At 46.6% G+C, this 22,329-nt stretch overlaps 1 protein-coding gene and 1 long non-coding RNA gene across 3 annotated transcripts in view; one reads left to right on the top strand and one right to left on the bottom strand.

Annotated features, from left to right (window-relative positions):
- Positions 1 to 14,013, bottom strand: part of LOC144807969 (uncharacterized) — a 56,572-nt gene extending 42,559 nt beyond the window's left edge. For both annotated transcript variants that reach the window (XR_013606543.1, XR_013606544.1), the window contains exon 1: positions 13,750 to 14,013. This is a non-coding gene — a long non-coding RNA (uncharacterized LOC144807969). The remainder of the gene's footprint in view (positions 1 to 13,749) is intronic.
- Positions 14,014 to 15,157: 1,144 nt separating this feature from the next.
- The window catches only part of LOC144807968 (uncharacterized), a 47,539-nt gene continuing 40,367 nt past the window's right edge, over positions 15,158 to 22,329 (top strand). The window contains exon 1 of the mRNA XM_078673554.1: positions 15,158 to 15,261. The gene's annotated coding sequence lies outside the window, so the exon portion shown is untranslated. The remainder of the gene's footprint in view (positions 15,262 to 22,329) is intronic.

Genomic DNA, 22,329 nt, shown 5'->3' with positions numbered 1-22,329 from the left:
CCTTGTCCGGGCTTCCCTTCCCCTTGCGATAGATGATGTGATCCTTGATGATCGGGGGCGTTATGCCGTCCTCGTGGGACGATATGAGGGCCGGACCCTTTCTCTGTTTGCCGTTTATGTGCCACCCGGCCTGCAGACCTCTACCTTCTCCGATTTGGGCCGAGTGTTGTTGGGCCTCCCTGATAGTATTCTTTTCATGGCTGGTGACTTTAACTCTGTGTTCTCCGGTCTGAGTGATCGTTACCGCCCTAGGGACACTCCTTCGGCCCAACTATGGCTGGGTGGTTTTTTGGATATTTTTGGTTTGGTGGACTGTTGGAGACTTATGCACCCCACTCAGCTTCAATATACTTTCCATTCTGGGGCCCATGGGAGTCTGTCTAGACTGGATTACTTCCTAATGCCAGCTGCACATCGGCTGTTCGGGAGATTAGACACCTCCCCCGGGGCATCTCGGACCATTCTCCGCTCTGGCTTTGCTTCGATGTTGGGGTGGAGGCGGCGGGCCGGGTGGCTCCTATCAACCCTTGGTACCTGACCTCCCCTGAGACCCGTGGTCTATTGATTAAGTCCCTGGACGATTATTTTCTAGACAACGAGGGGTCCGTCTCCTCTGCGGTATCCCTATGGGAGGCTTTTAAGACAGTGATTCGTGGGCAGGCCCTGTCTCTCATTGCTGAAACCAAAATGGCGAGGAATCGGGAGGTGGTGGATCTTGAGATGGAAATTCTTGAGATGGAGGCTGACCTGGAATCGACTGTTACTCCTGACAAACTCCATGCCCTGGGTCTGAAGCAGTTTGCCTATAGGTCTCTGGTCACAGATGCGGCTAAAATGATGTTTCGAGAGCAACAGGGTCGCTTGTATGATGTTGGGGACAAAGCGGGTAAATTGCTTGCTTGGTTGGATAAGAAGGAGAGGGCGAATTGAGTGGTGCCGGTGATTCAGACTTCGAATGGTGTGAGAGTGACGGACCCGGTTGAAATAGTGGAATGTTTTGCGGACTACTTTCGTGCGGTTTATTCCCCTGTGTCTGAACGGGAGGCGGACGACTCTCGCCTCTTGCTGCGTGATATAGCTTTGCCCTGCCTCTCCGATTTGGAGCGGGTCTCTATGGAGGCCCCGTTCTCTACGGACGAAATAGCGACTGCCATTCGCTCTCTCCGTTCGGGCAAGGCTTTGGGCCCGAATGGATTGCCAATCGAGTTGTACAAACTGCGTCCTGATAAGATTGCGCCCTATCTTTGAACAATGTTTTCGGAGTCCCGTGAGCGGGGTACTCTCCCCTATGACCAGCGCCTGGCTACGATCGTTGTTATTCCTAAAGAGGGTAAACCCCGGGATCTTTGTTCGTCATATAGACCCATCTCCCTGTTGAATGTTGAGCCCAAGGTTCTTGCCAAGCTCTTGGCTACTCGCCTCCTGACGGTCATTAGTGACTTGATTCATCCGGACCAATCCGGATTTATCCCGCACCGTAACACAGCTCTTAATCTGCGTCGCCTCCACGGAGACATTGCGAGGGCGGGGCTTCTGACGGAGCCGGCCATTTTGGCTTCGTTGGACGCCTCGATGGCCTTTGACACGATAGAGTGGCCCTATCTTTGGGCAGCTCTTGAGAAGTTTGGTTTTGGCCCGGGGTTTATTGGATGGGTGAAGCTGCTATACACCGACCCCCTGGCGCAGGTTGTGGTTAACGGTCGAGTTTCTGTTCCCTTTTCCCTCGGTAGGGGGACCAGACAGGGGTGCCCCTTGTCTCCGCTACTTTTTGCTCTCGCGTTAGAGCCGCTGGCTGCGTGGCTTCGATGGGAACCTTCACTCAAGGGGATACGTTGGTCCCCAGATTTTGAGGACCGCGTTTCGCTTTACGCGGACGACATTTTTCTTTACCTTACTTCCCCGCGTAAATCTTTAAATGTTTTATTCGACGTTCTCACCTCGTTTGGTAAAAATTCTGGTTTGATTATTAACTGGGCTAAGTCCTGTGTATATGTTCTCTCGGGTGCTCTGCCCCCGTTGCCGAATAGATTTCCTATCCAGGTTGTTCAGTCTGGCTTCAAATATCTGGGGATCTTTATTACACTGGATTCGTCGCTCCGGTTTGAACGTAATCTCCTTCCCCCGCTTCTTAGACTGAGGCTGGACGTGGCTCGCTGGCGTAAATTGCCTCTGTCTCCGCTGGGCAGAGCTGCCCTTTTCAAGATGATGTCCTTGCCGCGATTCCTTTATGCACTTCAGAATTCCTATGATGACATTCCCGCTACCTATTTCCGAGAGGTCGAGAGTCTACAAAGGCAACTGATTTGGGACGGGCGTCCACGTATCGCCCTTGCGAAGCTCACCATCCCTTGGTATGACGGGGGCATAGCACTTCCTGATATCAGGAGATATTATTGGGCTACCCAACTGTCTGCCATTAACCACTCAATGTATTCCCCGGGTCGGGATCCGGCCTTTGAAATGGATAGACTCCAGCTGCCGGGAGGGGACTTTCATAGAGCGCTTTACTCCAGGTCGGCTGGGCGCCATCTTACGGGACCGACCAGGATTGTGGTTAGTGTGTGGCGCGCTGCGAATGTAAGCCTGGGATGGGAGGATCGAATGACGTTGGCGACTCCGCTTTATGCCTTTGAGCGTCTGGGCTGTCTTTGGACGACGAAGGGTTTTGACCGCTGGGATATGATTGGAATATGTAGAGTGGGTGACGTATGTATGAATGGAACGGTGAAGTCCTTCGAGGCCCTTCGGAACGATTATGACTTGAGTGATAGGGAATTTTTTAGATATTTGCAGGTCCGTCATGCCCTTGCTTCTGTTCTGACTCCTGGTGCCGCCATCCCCGAGTCCTCCCCCCTCGAAGATCGTATCCTGGATGGCCACCTCCTCGATAGCACTATCTCCTTGATTTACAAGAAGCTGATTCATAATCGCGCTGACTTGCTTGTCCGACTTAGGAAGGCTTGGGTCGGCGACGGGCTGGAATTGGATGACGAGGATTGGCAGTCGGCACTATCTTCTCCGAAAGAGGTCGCCATTCCTGCCCGTCTCCGTCTGGTTCAGCTTAAGATCCTCCACCGGGTGTATGTTACTGGTCCTCGTTTGGTTGTGATGGGCTTTTCTCCGGATGGTTTATGCAAGCGTGGATGCGGGATGAGTGCTACATTTCTTCACATTATCTGGGAGTGCCCGAGGGTGGCTGCCTACTGGACTGAGGTGCTTGCGGTGATGGCTGATGTGACGGGAATTGCCCTAGTGCCTGAGGCCCGAAGATGCCTGTTGAACGTGTGGGAACCTACCGACTATTCTGTGGCCCAGACCAGATGGGCGACCCTGGGATATATGGTTGCGAAGCGGGACATTGCGCAACTCTGGGGCTCATACAGGCCCCCCACTGCCTCTGTGTGGGAGGAAAACATGGACTGGTCTATGTTCCGCGAAAAGACGGTCTATACAGCCAGGGGCAGACCTAGGGCATGGACGAAGATCTGGGGTCAGTGGAACGCCTATCGCGGAGATATTTGTGCTCCTCCATTGGTTGACACCCCCGATGTTACCTTATCTCCCTAGGCTGGCGTTCCTGAAATTTCGTATACTGTCCTTTGATTTGCCTGTCCTCCCCGCTGTCCCCCCCACCCTGCCTTGTCCTACTGATTATGATTTCATATTCCGGATTAGTGGGTTTCCCCTCCTCCTCCTGGGCTCCCCTCCTCCTCCTGGGCTGACTCCGTTTATTATGCATTCGCCTTTCTTGTTGTTTGTTGTTTTTCGGTGTGTGTATAAAAGAAAAATGCCTTATCTTGTTTTATACTTTGGGCGACATTTTGTATCCGATTTGTGCCTGACCACCGGAGTGGCCGCAAGTGTTTTTCTCACATTGTGCCTTGATTTTAGCGGCCAGCCCGTGAGGTTGTAGGCCCATCTCTGTAACCCTGATTTTGTTGCTCAATAAAAGTTTTTGACCAAAAAAAAAAAAAAATAATGCCGAGACCATTGCATAGCAAATGCTTGTTTTAACTTACCACGGATTTACCTATTAAAAAAACTTTCAAAATGTACCTTTGTATTAATGTCCCCCTCTTAGGGCATTATATACACTTAGACCATATGAAAGTCCTACATTTTGGGCCTGGTTGGGGATTTTAAGACTTTTATGGGGCATAGCCTGGGTCTACTGGGTAGGAATGTTTATGGAAATGGTGAGGTTTAAGGGTATGGGATAATTAGGGAGATGCGGAATAGTTAAAGGAAGTGGAGGAATTGGGTCACCAGAAGACATTGGGTGGACTTGGGACAGTGTGAGTGCTTTGAGTGGGGTCAGGTGGCGGAATGAGGTCATAGGTTGGAATGGATGTACAAGGAGGAATAGGGGCAGGTGTGCTGGAAGCACTTGTGTCAGAGGAGGTATTAGACCTCCCTGTGTGGCAGACAGGGCAGAGAGCATATCTTCCAGGATGTTAACCAATTTAGACAGTTGCTGAGTTATATTTGCTTTAATACACTACGAAATTGTGTCTCGTCATCCTGTAATTCTGGGCACGTCACTTAATCTCCCTATGTCTATAAACAATGCATGTGTTTGTGTTGTAATTGTGTAGTGTGACTGGTGCACATGTGAAGAGCTTCAATACCTTCGGGTCAAGTTGGAGCTATAATTTAAAAAACTACAGAAGAATGCACTAGGAGGTTAAAACTAAAAACAACGTCTTAACATAAGGAAAGACAAATTGATATCCACTTACTTGCTATTTTGTACAGAGTGAAACCAGAAAATGTGGATAAAATCGTGGCTTCCCTGCTGAAATTGTGTGATTTTAGGCAAATATTTAATTTCACTAAGGTAGGTTCTGGAATGCCATTTCCTATGGGATGCTGCTCTGCTACCAGGCCATCTTTGATGGGCTTCTCAGAACCTATACTAAATCAAATGGAGGATTGCATTTCCAAGGAATAACAGCCTTCACCTGTGGGCTGCTTCCTCTGTTCCATATCCCAGGTTGCCTATTTCAAAGCGGAATACTCTGCTAAAACAGTTTCCATTGATATAAGGCTGAAAATGAATGATTAGGAGTATAATAAAGTGCCTCAAAAATGCAGCTAAATTGCCATATTTATGCCGCTAAATTTCCATATTTGTGCCGCTAAATTTACTAATCCATGCCGCTATATCCTGGGGGGTCTGTACATAACATACAGCACAATATGCACGTAACATTCGAACTGATAGTTTTTCACTAGGTCCTGATGAATCGCCACTGATCCTCCAGACTATGAGGCATCAAACATGTCGACCCCTTAAGAGTAGAGCGCAGTTATCCTGAACCATTAGTTCAGATAGTCGCCACTCTTGCGTTTAACTAGGGGTGGAGCCAACCTGAATAAAAGTCATTCTTTGGACTACCCAACCTGTTTTAATCACTTTCGATTACACCACATCTACACTTTTTAGGTCCGTTACCTCCACTGCACCAAACGGCAAGGAACATAAGATCTCTGCCAAAGAGCCCCTCTTCAGCATCTTCAGGTCAAAACCTCAGGGGGGATACAACGTGGTTGGGAATTAAAAGATAATTCCAATTTCAAATCTGTGTACCCTTGACTAAAGTACAAGCTAAGGTTTATTCTTGAAAAAAGGTTTCAAGTCTTATCCTGCGGAAATTAAAATACTTGCCCAGATTCACATCATTTGAAATCAATTTAGGGGTTAAGAGCATTATAATTAGGTTGAGTAGATTATTTGAGTCACTAGTCCTACAAGTCTTCTAACATTTTTAAGATTTTTCGAGGCCTGTGTGGGACCCGACTGTACCAAACAGGATGTGAGAGGCCCCAACACAGATAATCTCAGCTGCCTGCTAATAAATTATCATAACTACTTAAAGTAACTACAGTCTGCTAACTTGGAGCGCTGCCCAGCCCGCCGCAACACTGGGCAAACCGCAGGAGAGTGAGAAGCTGAGGCAAACAGGATGTCATTTTGTCAAAATGCTTCAGCTTACCTGCTAGCTCCCTAACATAATTTAAATCAATTTTATTGTAGGCAATATGCCTGATCTGTTTATTAAGAAAAGCTATGTAAAAACATACCGTCTGATGTATTTATTGTGAAAAGCATATGTTAAAAGTGTCTAGGGATATAATATAGGGGAATTGCTATTACATGGCACGTCCCAGATCAGCCAAATTAAAAGATGCTCATGTGGACACCTTTGTGTCAAAAACATCATTTATAGATGTGGTCAGTAAATGGGTAAAGTCAGTGGTTGCAGTGGCCCAGGAGAAAGGTAAGAATGTGCAAATTGAGATTCGGCGACTACGGCGGCATTCATAATCATGCCTTAAGCCTCCAAAAGCAGCCCGGTGGAGCCTGAGGAATCGACAGTTCTGAGTTGCAAGCAGCAGACAGTCTTTAGTCTACAGACCTGAGGACGTGTGACTGGGAGCCCCAAAGCCACGACCAGTCTCCAACAGCCTGGTCGCAGCGCATTGGATTTATTTAGGCATTTTTCGATAGCGCATGCTTTACCCAGAGGTGTCCGAGCGCTTTACAATAGAGCGAAGTATATAGGATTAGATATTATGGTAACATATTTACAGAGTATAAATCCGCAAAAAATGACACAATGCAAACTAAAGTTGGCGCGATTATGGTTCCAAAAAAACACATTCCACAATGTAAGCGTCAGGACAAACTAGTTCTCCAGTGAGGAAAACGAAACAGTCAGAGTTATTGGTAGCCGTGTCTTTGAAAGAGAAGAGTTTTAAGGTCCTTTCAGAAGATGCGGAAAGAGGTGGCAGTGCGGAGGTACGGAGGAAGCGAGTTCCGAATTCTGTTCGCACAGGGCCTCCAATCTGGGCAGGTTTATTGTTTTGACCCCGCCCTCTCATTAACAGACCCCACCCCCAAACCCCAAAACCTACAGGCCCCGCCCCTTTGCAGTTCCCAAGCTAAGTTCTGTGGTGGGTGGTAAAAATGCCGCTGAGGTGCCAGCGAGAGCGCCGCTGGGCCCGGCCGGACCCACCCCAGGCAGAGGAGGAGCATTCACACCATAGACCCTGCCCCCACCCACAGGCCCCGCCCCCACATTCACTGACCCTGCCCCACAACCACAGGCCCCTCCCCCTGCAGAGGAGGTGCATTCCTACCCACAGGCCCCGCCACTTGCAGTTCCCATCCTAACCTGTGTTGGCTGGTAAGAATGCCGCTGCGGTGCTCTTCTTGGACCCGCCCCTGGCAGAGGAGGAGCATTCATGCGCACTCTGGAAATAACCATTTAATGCCCCCAGGCTGGGCAGGCTTATTGTTTTGACCCCGCCCTCATATCCACTGACCCCGCCCACTGACTCAGACTCCGCCCCTGCATACACAGACCTCGTCCCTACCCACAGGCCCCGCCCCCCACAGGCCCCGTCCCCACATCCACAAGCCCCGCCTCCTTTCAGTTCTCATACTTTAATCCTCTTGACCGCTGCCTCGAGACAATGTCATACCTTAACTCTTTTGTGCGTTCGGCCTGCGAGAGGCGGCGAGGGAGGAGCGGCCCTGAGATGGGGGCAGTGGAGCCTGGCCGAGGGGAGGGGACACACCGAGGGACTTGGGCTCTGTAGGCACCACCAGGACAACAACTCTGATGAGCTGTAGCTGCGCATGCGCAGGACACGCGGTATGTTACAAGTGGCTATGACTGCGCATGCGCTGAGAATAGCGAAGCACATGAAACTGTAAGATTGTGCCATTGTGTATTGAGCAGCATAGCTCATAGGTTGCAATGTGTGACATTTTTATAATTTTAGTGTAATAATGAGTGACATTTCAAAGACTATGAGTGACACTTTCTCGCGAGCAAAATCAAGCAATGAAGATGAAGGAAACAAACAAATATTATAAATTACTATCCACTGAGCAACGAAAAGCTCTATTTGTATCTTAAAATTGCCTAAAAGCACCAGAAATGTAAGGGCACTAACGAGACATAATCTCACCCCCACCATGCAGATTATGCAAAATTGGTATTGACTACACCAGGTTGACGGGTGATGGCAGTTGGTGGGAGCAGTTGCCACTTGAGGAAGTAACAGGATGTTATTTAAGTGTGTGAGGGAGAGACCTGTGATTAGTCTGCTGTGTGTCTCTCCCTGCACAGAGAAACTGGATCTCAGCAGCCAATTAACTCATTTTCTGTAGTTTCAGTAAGTTGTTTAAGTTAGGGGTGGGTGCTCTGGTTTCTGGATGGTTTGGGCAGAGTGGACAGGTTTTCAGTTTGCCCATGTGTGACTGTTGTACAGTGCTTAGCTCATCTTCTGAGCTGGCACTCTAGATCTCTGTAATGTTCTTGGTTCTGGAGTTCTCCTTCGCCCTGTTGGCAGTTGGAGCTCTGGCCAGGAGAGGATTGGGCTTACCTGTTCTGTGCTGCAATAAAGCGGTTTCCTGCTAATTTGAGAGATCGGGAGGTTTTTCCTGTTTTTATCAACGAAAGAGACGTCACCTCCTCCAACGCCTTTCCTGACGTGGCTCGGTGAGTCGCGCATCTCCTACACTACACGCATTGCTGCAGCGCACGCTGAAACGCACGACGTAACTGGGTGAGTCGTGCATCTCTGACATTGTACGCGTTGACACTGTACGCGTTGACACTGTACGCATCCTTGAAGCGCACACACTCATGCGCATTTAACGTCAGAGACGTGCTACGTGGTCGGCCATTTTAATTTGTTTCTCCGCTAGTTATCAGAGGTTGCTAAGCGACGTATCTCACGGAGATCTTCGCTTCAGGCTGTCGGAAGCACCGTCGTGTAGCAGATTTTCACTACGGACTATCAGAAGAGACATAAATTAGCGGACCTTCAGGATTCTAAAGTGGAGTAAGCGCTTATATCGAGTGAAAGGATAAATTTCAAGCAGACTGTTTTCCTTGTTTTTGTGCCAATCTATACATAACTTAATCGTGTAGCAACTGCTTCTTGTGTGACAACTGTTCTTGCAACGTAGCTGCCACTACACAGTAGTTATTCAATGGCTCAAGCAATTAATGTTGCGCTACCACCACAATTTTTGTGCGAGCCAGGGAATCCACCTATAATGTGGGAAGACTGGATAATAATGTTTAACAACTATATCCAGGCTTTAGACGGAGAGGACTTCTCACCTAAACGCAAGAAAGCTCTTTTGATGACAACGTTAGGTAAAGAAGGACAACGTCTGTTTAAATACTTACCACAGGTATTGCCTTCTGGATCACAGGCAGGTTTAGATGAATTTAAAGAGGCAGTAGTAAGACTTGAAACCAGATTCGGTAAGGAAGAAAACCTTGTCTTACAGAGATATAAATTCTACAAAAACAAGCAGTTGGCGGAAGAGAGCATTGACGAGTTTGTTGCGCGTCTACGTGAACTATCAGTGAAATGCAATTTTGGTCAAATGGCGGATGAACTAATTAGAGACCAACTGATTGTTCAAGCCAATAACAGGAAAATCCAGGATCGATTATGGGCAGCGAAAAATCCAACGTTGAAGGTTGCGATAGATTTGGCTAAAGTAGTGGAAGAGAGTGAGAAATGTATGAGAGAGTTACAGAAGAGTGGCTTGGAAACTAAGGTTGCAGAAGTTTCCAATAAGGGTATGAGTAGTGACAATAGTGATGATGAAGCTATGGCGATTGCTATTGTGAGAAAAAAAGGCTATATTCTTCAGAAAAAGAATATTCAACAAACGTCAAGTAACAAGAATAGTCAGAAAATGTGTTCGAAGTGTGGGAGTTTTTCACATTCTTCAGATGCCAAGTTTTGCTTTGCAAATAATAAAGAGTGTCTACGTTGTGGGAAAATGGGACACTTTGCAAAGATGTGTAAAAACAAAAACAGTTCGAGGGTGACTGTAATTAATGAGTGTGCTGATGTGAAACGCGAAAGGAACAAGATATTAATTCTGTCTGACACTGTATGTTCGTGCAAAGATCAAAGGGGAAATCCTTTTAAGGCTGAGTTTAAGATTGATGAGAAAGTAGTAACTCTCATGGTTGACACAGGTTCTAAGTGGACCATCATCCCGCTATCCTTAATGAAGAGTGTGTGGGGAGAGAGAGTATTGAAAGAGTGTGACATTTTTCCGTCTGGGTATCAAGGCGAGACAATTGATCTATTGGGCTACTTCGAGGCAAAGATTGAATTCAGAAATAGATCAGCGCCTGGAAAGGTTTACATTTCAACTGAAGGGCCAGCCATATTAGGTCGTCACCATCAATATGACCTACACATTGTAGTAGATCCCAGGTCTGATGATCCTGTGTCAATAGTTGATAAGTCTTCTATTGGTGAGATACTAGATGAATTTAAAAATGTGTTCAGAGACCAATTGGGGGAACTTATAGGATATTCTCATCGCATATTGCTCAAGGAAGGTAGTTGTCCTGTCCAACATAAGGTGAGGAGAGTCCCTTTTGCTTTACGTAAAGAAGTTAAATCCACTTTAGAAGAAATGCTTCAAGGTGGTATTATCGAACCAATTGAGGCATCCCCGTGGGTTTCGCCTGTAGTGATTTCCCAGAAGCCAGACAATAAAATTAGGTTCTGTGTAGACCTACGCTCACTGAATAAATGTGTGGTTGCAGATGTATTTCCTCTACCAAACATTAATGAATTAGTTTCAACTCTCAAAGGAGCCAAGTTCTTTAGTAAACTGGATCTAAAGCATGCTTACCATCAAATTTGCTTAGATGACAACTCCAAACATCTTACTGCATTCATCACTAGTGAGGGGACATTCCAATTCACGAGATTGCCCTTTGGGCTTGTCTCTGCCGCTAGTGTATTCCAGAGACTTGTTTCTGAAGTGTTTAAAGGGCTGAATAAGGTTCTTTACTTTCAGGATGATATCTTGATCTATGGAAATTCCCTGGAGGAACACAATGGGATTCTGCAGAATGTGTTACGAAGAATGGATGATGCTGGCCTGACATTGAGAAAGGAGAAGTGTGCATTTCTTTTGAAAGAAATAGAATACTTGGGTTTTTGTCTGTCTGAGGAAGGAATTAAACCCAAAAAGAATTTGTTGGAGGCCATTGAACTAGCCCCTTTCCCGGTTGATAAAGATCAACTTCGATCCTTCATGGGTCTGATCGAGTTTTACTCGAAATTTGTGAGGGATTTCTCTTCAAAGACCGCTCCTTTGAGGTATTTGTTGAAGAAAGGAGTTAAGTTCAATTGGGCTGTTGAGCACGAGTCATGCTTCAATATGATTAAAAAGGAGCTTAAGTCTGCCAATGTTCTTACCCCTTTTGATACTACTCGTTCCTCTATTTTGATGGTGGATGCTAGTATGGTAGGTCTTGGTGCAGTTCTTCTACAGAAACATGGTGGAGTAGAGAAGACTATAGCGTTTGCGTCTAGGCCTTTGTCTATTTCTGAATCGAATTACTCAGTTATAGAGCGTGAGGCTCTTGCTGCTGCTTGGGGCACGAGTTATTTTAGGACCTATCTGTGGGGTTACAAATTTATCCTTCGTACAGATCATAAACCCCTTTTAAATGTGTTGGCTCCGGGAGGTGCTGGAAAGGAGTCTCCGAGGTTGGCGAGATTAGCCTCTCGCCTACAGGATTACCAATGTGAAATTGAGTTTGTTCATGGTTGGAAAAACATCCAGGCGGATTGCCTGTCACGGCTTCCTGTGCGATCTTCTAGTGGTGATGATTCTGTAGAGGATGTTTTAGATGATGTAGCTGTTGCTATAACAGATGATGTTACGTGTGTGGGAGGTGGTTCTTTTTCTCGTAGCGAATGGTCAAAAGGTATGGAGGAGGATCAGGTTTTAAAGGCTGTCATAAACCTTGTGTCGAAAGGAACAAGAAGAGAGAGTACAGTTGAACCTCAAGTCAGACCGTTTTTGAAAGTCTTAGACGAACTCTCCTTGGAAGGGGAAGATGTTCTGATGAGGGGTGATCGTTTTATTCCACCTAGTTCTTTAAGGTGTAGGATTCTAGATTTAGCCCATGAGGGGCATTTGGGCCAAAGCCTCACGCAACGTCGGGTTAAGGAAAATTTTTGGTGGCCCTCTGTTGATTGTGATGCGGTAGATTGTTTTTTAAGGTGTAATTTCTGCAAGGAGGGAGAGAAACGTCTGAAAGTTTTGGGATCTCAGTCAACACAGAAAATTGGTTTTGAAAATGTACCGTGGCACAGTGTGTGTTTGGATTTTATAGGCCCCATGAGTGAATTGCCCTTAAATCAACGTTATGCCATTGTTATAATTGACTGTTATTCGAAGTGGCTTTGTGTGCAGTTTCTGAGGGAAATAAACACTGATTCTACCATTAATTTTCTCAAAGGTGTAATTTTGAATGAAGGATATCTTTCTGTGCTTATCACGTATAATGGCACTCAACTGACTTCTTCGAAAATGGCTCAGTTTGTGCGTGAATGTGGCATCAGGCATCAGAAGACGAGTTTATACAATCCGCAAGGAAATAGTCTTTGCGAGAGGGTAAATCGTCTTGTAAAGGGAGTGATTCAAATGTTTGTTGAAGGTGGTTGTTTTTCACATGAGCGGGTGCAAGAACTTGTCTGGGCCTACCGGTCAACACCTCATAAGAATGGTGAGAAATCCCCTTTTGAGTTGATGCGAGGGCGTGCTCCAGTATCAAGGTTGACTCCTGCATGGTTGAGGGGCTCTGAAGGTGAGGTGTCCTTATCCCAGAGTAGTGTTTCTTTACCTATATCTGTAGGCGATCTAGTCAAGGTAAAGCCAGGCAGATGTTCCAAGGGTCTTAGCAAGTTTAGAGGTCCTTATAGAGTTAAAAGAGTCTTACCGCATTTTGTTGTTTTGGCCAATGGGGAAAGTTGGAATTATAGGAGAGTTGCACTATACAAAAAGAAGAAAGACTGTTCTGATGGCCTAATGCCTAGTAGTTCAGGGGGATGCAATGGGTACTTGTTAACTTCTGATGGTGGTTCCTCTTTTTCTTCTCAACCAAATGTACGGGGGGAGGTGGGTAGTGGGGATGCTTCCACTTCCTTGTGTACACAGGATAATTCCTCGGTTGAAACTGCCTCTATTACAACTGTTCCTACTACTTCTTCTTCTTCATCGGAAGCTAATTTGAGGTGTCCTCGTTCTCGTCGTCCACCCACATATTTGAATGATTATATACATTGATTTCTGTTTGGTCTCTTATACAATGTTGCTTTCTTTTCTTGTTAAGAGGGGAAGATATGTTGTACAGTGCTTAGCTCATCTTCTGAGCTGGCACTCTAGATCTCTGTAATGTTCTTGGTTCTGGAGTTCTCCTTCGCCCTGTTGGCAGTTGGAGCTCTGGCCAGGAGAGGATTGGGCTTACCTGTTCTGTGCTGCAATAAAGCTGTTTCCTGCTACACCTACCTGTGGAATTATACTTCGTATTTACAACAGGGACATTTATAGGCTTTCAGGGTATTTATGAGTAAAATGTCAGTGGTTTATGTTTGACACTTTGTAAATCATTAAAGAAAGCACAATTGTTTTTTTTCTTGCATTTTCCGTTTTCATAACTTCTTCTTGTAACTAGCCCTTGTCATAACCCATTGCCCTCCAGTGCAAAGTAAGAAGGCTTTTGGCAGAAGCTTTCACCAAGATTCATTTCCGTTACAGACCCAAAATGTGTTCACATTCTTGATGGCTGCAGCAGCAGTTACTCTTTTAAAGCACTAGCAGGGCCACTTATGAAGACAGACGATAACTCAAATCTGGTGATAATGTCATTAGACAAAGAACGAAGAATATACCTGTAACAGATGCACACGGCTGCTCTCTGGACAGGATCAGTTTTAAGCTGATGTCCGGGGCTGCTACAGGGCTCTGGTTTTAAGCTCCTGGCCCCAGGACGGCAGCTGTCCCCGCCGGGGCTGCAGCAGGGTCTGGTTTGGGCCTCTCAGCTCCTGGCCCCAGGGTGGCAGCTGTCCCCGCCGGGGCTGCTGCAGGGTCTGCTTTGGGCCTCTCAGCTCCTCGGCCTCGGAGACGCCACCATGATGTTGTTTGGGGGGCGGGGGGTCAGGAGCACGAGAGCGATAGGAAGGCATGTCCTCGCTCCGCACATGCGCAGAGATGACGCGCAGTCCTGCGCATGCGCAGTTATGAGACGTCGTCAATATGTTGTTTAGGGGGCGGGGGAGGTCAGGAGCACGAGAGTGATGGGACGGAATATCTTCGCTCCACACATGCGCAGTGATGGCGCAATCCAACGCATGCGCAGTTATGAGACGTGGGTCATTATGATGTTCGAGGGCGGGGAAGGTCAGGAGCACGAGAGCGGTAGGAAGTAGTCTCTTCGCTCTGCACTTGCGCAGTGATGACTCGCGGTTCTGCGCATGCGCAGTAATGAGGGGGCGGGGGAAGTCAGGGGCACGAGAGCCATGATAAAGTGATGCCCTCGCCTGACTTCCCTCAAGGAAGTGTGTCACCGAATGAGCTTTGATACACAGGGGCTGCGAGGCGCTACAGCACCAATGTATGTGAGCAGGCACGAGCAGACGCAGGGGCCGCCAGCTCGGACTGGGAACCAATTCAACCACTTTGGGTCGAACGAGCCCTTCCTTGAACCCGAGCATCATTCCTCCCGGCTTCTGTCTGTGTTCAGCTGCCTGCAGAGGCGGGAGGACCCTCCCCCCAGTGTCTGTGCAGCGACCTTCAGCTTCAGACCTCACCGACCCCCCAGATCTGCCCCCACCCCCTCAGACTCCAAACCTGCCCCCCCCCTCAGACTCCAAACCTGCCCCCCCCTCAGACTCCAAACCTGCCCCCCTCAGACTCCAAACCTGCCCCCCCTCAGACTCCAAACCTGCCCCCCCTCAGACTCCAAACCTGCCCCCCCTCAGACTCCAAACCTGCCCCCCCTCAGACTCCAAACCTGCCCCCCCTCAGACTCCAAACCTGCCCCCCCCTCAGACTCCAAACCTGCCCCCCTCAGACTCCAAACCTGCCCCCCCCCCTCAGACTCCAAACCTGCCCCCCCCTCAGACTCCAAACCTGCCCCCCTCAGACTCCAAACCTGCCCCCCCTCAGACTCCAAACCTGCCCCCCCTCAGACTCCAAACCTGCCCCCCCTCAGACTCCAAACCTGCCCCCCCCAGACTCCAAACCTGCCCCCCCCCAGACTCCAAACCTGCCCCCCCCAGACTCCAAACCTGCCCCCCCCCCTCAGACTCCAAACCTGCCCCCCTCAGACTCCAAACCTGTGCTGCTTTTTACTGCTCTCTGGGAAACCCTGCATGTTACTGTGCATTTCACTGCACACGGAGGTATTCACAGCTTAATCTTTACATTTGAGCACACTGCATGACTTGTAATACTGTATGAGACATCTTTGCACACTGGACTGCTTTTTACAATACTATGTGAAATCTGTGCACATTGTACGTGTTTATTACTTAACTATAAGAAATATGTGCACATTGCATTAATTTTCATGTCACTGTGAGGGATATTTACAGCTTAAAGAGGTAATCTGTGCACAGGGCACTGCTTTTATCACACTATAAGAAATCTCTGCGCCCTGTACTACTTTTTACTACACTATGAGGACTATGTTCACAATGGACTGCTTTGTGCTGCACTACAGGGGTCATTCACAGTCAAAATGTGTACACTGCACTGATGTTTACTGCACTATCACATTGTTGTTTATTTCATGTTTATTCGGACCATTGGTCCACAAACAATACATATCATTGATTAAAAATTCGTCTTAAAAGAACATTTCATTAGCCCACATAAATACATCCTAAAAACAGATTCAATCTAAAATCCCCACTATTACCCAAATTGCTTGAGGATTCGCTAAAATTCATTAAAAAGGTATAAAATAGCCTTCACTTTTTGCTTAAATTTCCCCATAGCCACGGCAATATCTAAATAGGCCATTTCGGTCAACAGTATCGCAGCCTGGGTCCTAGTTTTAATCTTATTTCATAAATATTGGTTTTAAAAACATAATACGCAACTCCAGGAACTTCAGGCAATCAAGTAAAATATGCGGCAGATCACGTTTACTGCACTAGGAGAGATGCATTATCACTGCACTGCTTTATACTGCACTGTGAGGAATCTTTGCCACCACGCTTTTTTACCTGCACATTTGAGGGAAATTTACATTCTCATGGTTGCTGAGATTAGACTCACTCACCCATCGACGTGCACACCGCGCCTGGCTGTGTCTGGCCAGAAAGAGGCACTTCCGCCTTGTACTCTGACAAGGAGAGTGTCCACGTCTCCTGCTCTGCCGCGGTCAGCAGCCCCCTACTTTCTTCCTCTTCTTCCCTCTCTCTGTCTCTGTCTCGCTCTTCCTCACTTGCTGAATGAAAGCGTGACTTCATGACATGGCTCTTACCCTCTCTTTCCTCTCTTTTCCTTCATTTGTTCCCCTGTGAAAGGGATCCAAAAGAGAAAGAAACACTTTTGCTGGAAATGTCGTCTAGTTCTCAAATTTTTCTATTCCAAAGTGCAGCCTCGGGATGGAGAGAAAAAAAGGTTCAAAGTAAGAAAAATAACAAAGTAAAGCAAAACAGAGGGGTCGCAAAGTGGCCAGATTGCTTTTATTCACACCTAAACACATTAGCGCCACTTCACGGAGTTTGCCAGTGAAACAGTACTTTCGTTTTCTCGTCTTTCTGTTGGTTTGTGGAGTGGAAAACGTTTAATGCAATCCTTAACGACTGTTTACTTTATAAAATGTGTACCACAGCTCTGTGTTCAGAGATGTGGTCTTTTTAAATCATACTATTTACCTTTTGTAAGGATGTAAGCATATAAGCAATGGACATTGAAACGGGTCCCTTCCATGTGTTTACTTTTCAGGCAAAAAAACGCTTTGATTTTTTTTCTAAATAGTGAGTGTAAACGTATTGAGGTAACCATGTTGTTCCAGTTTATATTACACATGCTTTACTTAATCTTGCATTCCCTACAATGTGTTCAGTTGGGTGTTGCAATTGCTTTGCGTGATAAGTTGGTTCTAGAATATGTCAAAAATGTATGCAGATCAATATGTGGCCTGGAAAATTAAAGAACCATAATGCACAACGTAGATAGAGTGTGACCCTATCTGGGATGTGGAAAATTTTTGCAAATCTAGTTGTCCAAGGGACAATAAGCTACAGAAATCTACTAGCACTGCAAATAAATCAAAATGCCTGGCCTACTTCATAAATCAATTATACGGGCTTCCAAAAAAATGTACCCCTTATGTGTAGTGCGGACTATGACCATATTGACTTTACACAGTGAAGCTTTTGCTTGAGGAAAAAAAGTTGTATAAAATTTCAGTGTCCACTGTACTGGAAAATCAATATATATTTACATAGTATACATTTAGCATAAGGTATTGCAAAGAAATAAAATACAATAACAAGCATTCCAGACCCAAGCTGGTATTTACAAAACATCTGTGATCCAGCCGTTAGTCAGAAATGGACATACATGTTTGAGTGTATCTCAAGTACAGCTCTGTTTTCTCCGGCAATGTGAAGGTTAGCTTTTCTAATACATCAGGCAAGAGCAGGGGTGTGAGGAATCCTTTCTTAGGAGACAGTTCTGAAGATTTCATTTCAACTTACAGCAAAGTATTATCTCACAAGGTGTGCAGGGTTCTCATTTGAATGATTGTGACATTGCAATACATAATGGCCATATAAAACACTCATTGGTGTACCCCAGCCTGACCTCACTTGTGGGGCAAGCGGCGGGGTAGACAGGTTTATGACTGAGGTATCGCAGTCTTACCAACGGTCCCAAACAGAACTTACAGTGATACTTGGTGATGAGTTTATAGGATCGTCAACAAACAAGACCTCATTTTTTTTACAGTGGGTCAAGAAGAGCATTAAAACTTCCCAAAGGAGAGTGCTACGTGAGAATCTTGGAGGGCTTGATTAAATCCCAGAGCCATTTCCATTGCCTGTGCTAGCGAGGCACAACTGATACGAGAACAAGTTGTGTAGCAATGCTCAAATATGAAATGGCTAAAGTCGTGATTAGCCGGTATCAGGGCTAAGTAAGGGAAACTCTTATCAATCTTGTCTGTTCCAAGCAGGCTTTTGATGTTCCTTGGAACTAACTGTAAGGAATTCTGTCTATGTAAATTTGTTTTTATGCTTATGATACACCGCTGGATGAATCCTGCGTTATCAGTATGAACATGGTATCAAAAAAGAAGGCAGTGCCATCAAAACGGTTGTGGTTGGAGCCGCGAGGTTTCACCGCTAATACTACCACAGTGCTGTGACAGAATTAGACTTCGGCAGCAACTTTAACACAATGGGCCGTATGCATGAACACATTTTGCCACAGACACAGAATGGGCAAAACCCTTTGATGCATCTGGCCCAATGAGTCCATCTTGAGTGGCCAGTATTTGTCATAATAGTCATCCTCCAGTGAGAGCCATCTGCTTTGTAAGAAAATACATGTCCTGAACCATTCATGTCCTGAACCATTCATGTCAGACAGTAACCAAAGGTGCCTCGCCATCAAAACATCAAATGTTTTACCTATTACGGTTTAGAGTATGGTTTGGCCCAATTACTGCTCACTTACCAGTAAAGTCTTAAGAAATGGATCCTCAAGACTGGCTTTTCTTAACTCATGCACACTGTGGTTTAGGCAGGAGCCAGGGAATGCATGCAGAAGGCGACTGGCAGGAGAAATCTCCAAGCAAGAAAAGCACAAATAGTCCAATGAAAAAAACACGCTGAAGCTTCTTTTTAAAAAAACATTTTTTTATTCTGTTTATTGATTTTACATAACACACAATACATCAGCTTATAATATATGACAAATGTACAGCATATATCCAAATTTTAGCTGAAACATTAAAACAATAACAAATTAAACAATCAGTACCGCTTCAAACATCTCTGCAACATCAGTCTCCAATAGAGAACAAATACAGGGGGGGGGGGGAGCATCAGTAGCTGTGGATCAGAGCAGCCAGAATAATAAGTACAGGTAGAGGAGAGCCATAACAGTACAATTCTCATAAAGTCCATGACCGGAGAGAGCAGATCATAAATGCCCAACAGAGATACAGACATACATAGAAGACCCATGCAGCCAATGGAGGGCCCCAATTCGCTTACGCACAGCTCTCAGCCCAAAACGCCATCCGGACAGTTTTCCCCGTTCATGACCTGTCTGACCCACCGGTAGTCTCTAGGTCTGCAGCTACAGTGGGGAATGTGCCCTGTTGGTAGACCATTGTGTAAACGGCTCCCATATGTCTTTAGGTCCAGATGTAGGTGGCATGAGTTCCCAATATATACCCAGTTGGGTGTGGTTATAAGTGACATCTGACAGCCATTCAGTAAATTTGGATATTCTTTTTCTGCCCCATTGGAGTGCAATCTGCCTGCGCGCATAGAGTAACAATAGAGCATGTAACTTGCGCCGTCGGGGTAATGTGTTTTGCACGTGGCCTAGTAGGCCTAAATGCGGTGAAGGTACATCACTACGCTCAACAATATGGTTGATTGCCACAAAAATGTCCCTCCAATATTGGACAAGTGATGGGCAGTCCCATGCCATATGTAAAAAGGAAGCCGGTTCATAACCACACCTCCAGCATCGCTCATCCTCTCGCAATTTCATTCTGTAGAGAGTGATAGGGGTTCTATAATAGCGATGCAGAAACTTAAAATGCACAAGACTGAGTTTGTAATTGGGGGACAATTCAGTCAATTGTTTAAAACAATATTGCCACTGTTCTTCAGATAAAGGGGGATCTAATTCCATGTTCCAGAGCCACAATGATTTGGGTTGTACAATGGGAGTTTGGTCCTGCATGGCGGTATACAACCTAGTAATCAACTTCTTGGGAGAAGCCTTAGCCAAAATGGATTCTAGCGCTTGCAATGTCGGGGGGGCCTCAGGGAATCCTTCCCACAGCGCACGACAGGCGCCTTCAATTTATGATAGGTGAACTGCTCAGCGAATGTTGGGCTCCTATCTTCCGTGCAAAGGAAAGGGGTCTGAAGCTACCCTCTGGATATAAATCCGCAAAGGTAAGCAGCTGTGTGTCACCTAACTCCAGCACCCCACCACCATGCTCCCAGCATGGAAGTATGGGATTATCGCGCAATGGTACAAAGGGCGCATATAGCAGCGGGACACCAGCTCGTCTCTGGAGTTCTCTCCAGACCCAGCGCAACAGGTCGGCTGTATCAATATCTTGATGGGGTCTCGGCGCCTTTTTATAAAGAGCGACTTTCAAAGGGGTGGGGGCTACCGCGTCCATCTCCACCGCGACATGGGGCTGGTAAGGAGTTGGATAGATCCAGAAGTGCAAAAATTGCGCTTGTGCACACAGTGCGTATAAGTACATGTCCGGAGCTCCTAGGCCACCATGTCTAAGCGGGAGTGTCAGGAGACCCCAGGAGACTCGAGCCTGGCCATTAGCCCATTCCAGTGACAGTAGATGAGAGTGCAGGGTTTTATGAAAGTGCTGCGTGAGAGGAAGCGGTACATTGGCGAACAGGTATAAAAATGTAGGTAAAATTACAATTTTTATCAATGCAATCCTCCCAGTGATGGAAAGGGGCAATTTAGACCAAATGCTTACTTTAGATTCTAGCCAAAAATGTAGGGTCCATATGTCCTGTATACAGCGGCTTAGCCATATTCCCAGATATTTTACTTTGTCTGCCTGCCAACGTAAGGGGAATTCCGAAGCCACTGCGGGAGTATTATCAATGAGCGGGAATATCACAGATTTTTTTCCAATTTATGGTGATGCCGGAAAGGCCCCCAAATCTGATGAATTCCCGTAACATCGGGTCAAGATTGTCGGATGGGTTATGAACGTACAAAGTGACATCGTCAGCATACATAGAAATTAGAGTCTTCTAGAGCTGAGGCCAATCCCCCGAGTGGTATGATGTTGCCGTATTCTAGCTGCTAGGGGCTCCATCGCAATAGCGAAAAGGAGAGGTGACAGGGGGCATCCCTGCCTCGTACCTCTAATTATGGCAAAGCAGTCAGATATTAACCCATTCACGCACACTCGTGCTTGTGGCTTCTCATATAGCAGTTTGATGCGGGCAATAAATGAGGGGCTGAATCCCATTCGAGCGAGGATACTGAAAAGGTTTGGCCGTTCTAGCGAGTCAAACGCTTTTGTTGCATCTAAAAAAATTGCGTCTGCCTTCACGCTGGGGTGTAGATAATGAAGAATAGAGAAAAGCGTTCGCAAATTGTGCGACGTTGCACGTCCGGGGATGAACCCTGATTGGTCCGGTAGGGCCACCATCGGCAATAATGGCTGCAAGCGATTGGCCAGTAGCTTGGCATAGATCTTAATGTCAACATTTATTAAAGACAGGGGGCGGTAAGAGTCAAGCTCTTTTTCGTCCTTTTCAGGTTTTAACAGGGTCATTATCAATGCTTCGCGCATGGAGGGGGGAAGGATGCCCGCGTCCAGTGCCTCGTTATACACTGCAAGCAGATGGGGTGCCAGTTCCTCACTGTAGGTTTTATAAAATGATGTCGTCAGGCCATCAGGTACAGGGGCTTTACTAAGGGGTAGACCTTTGATCACCTGTTTGACATCGTCAACAGTTATAGCTAGGTCCATATACCGTCTGTGGGTGTCATTGAACCAGACAAGTCCTATGGTGTCCAGGAAGTCTTGCAGATTATCCGATTGGACCGATTGAGTAGCAGTGTACAGGGTGGAAAAAAATGTGGCAAATTCCTTCAGGACCCCTTCTTGTCCCGTTATTGTATCCCCCTCTGGTGAGTTGATAATGTGAATAAAAGTAGTGGAGTTGGAGCGCTTGATCATAGTAGCAAGTGTGCACCCAGGCCTATCACCCTCCCCATACCGCCTGGTTTCAGCGTGCTTGCCTAAGAACTTCAGTTCCCTCTGCGCTTCCTCCGCAAATTCCAGGAGTTTGCTTTTCAGTTCTGTTGCTATTGCTGGATCCGCCTCAGCACAAAAGCGCCCCTCTAGTTCCCGTATCTGAATTTCTATCTGTGTCAGACCCCCCCAAGGTGGCTCGGAATGGCCACATATGAAATCGTTCGGACACAGAACGCATTTAAGAGGCCCGCAAGGGCAAACTAAAGGAGAGGATTCCTGTGTATAAACAAAACCAATGTCAATGAACGTTTTCAATAGCAGAGCAACATCGACATCATATTCAGTGGCTATAAGTCATACCTTACCTCCTTTGCTTGTTTGCTCGTTGCCGTTTTGCTGAGGACCTTGTTGGACCCTTTGAAGCCCTTCACGACTTGCGGAACCCGCTTCGCGGGTCCCGCTGCGCCCCAGAGACCAAGGGGAGTTTGTACTGCAGCTGCGTGGGAGGACCAGGGCT

The sequence above is a fragment of the Lissotriton helveticus genome, chromosome 1_2, assembly GCF_964261635.1.
Source record: "Lissotriton helveticus chromosome 1_2, aLisHel1.1, whole genome shotgun sequence".
Lineage (NCBI taxonomy): Eukaryota > Metazoa > Chordata > Amphibia > Caudata > Salamandridae > Lissotriton > Lissotriton helveticus.
Note: the sequence above shows the minus strand (reverse complement) of the source record. Positions and strands in the feature narration are given on the sequence as shown.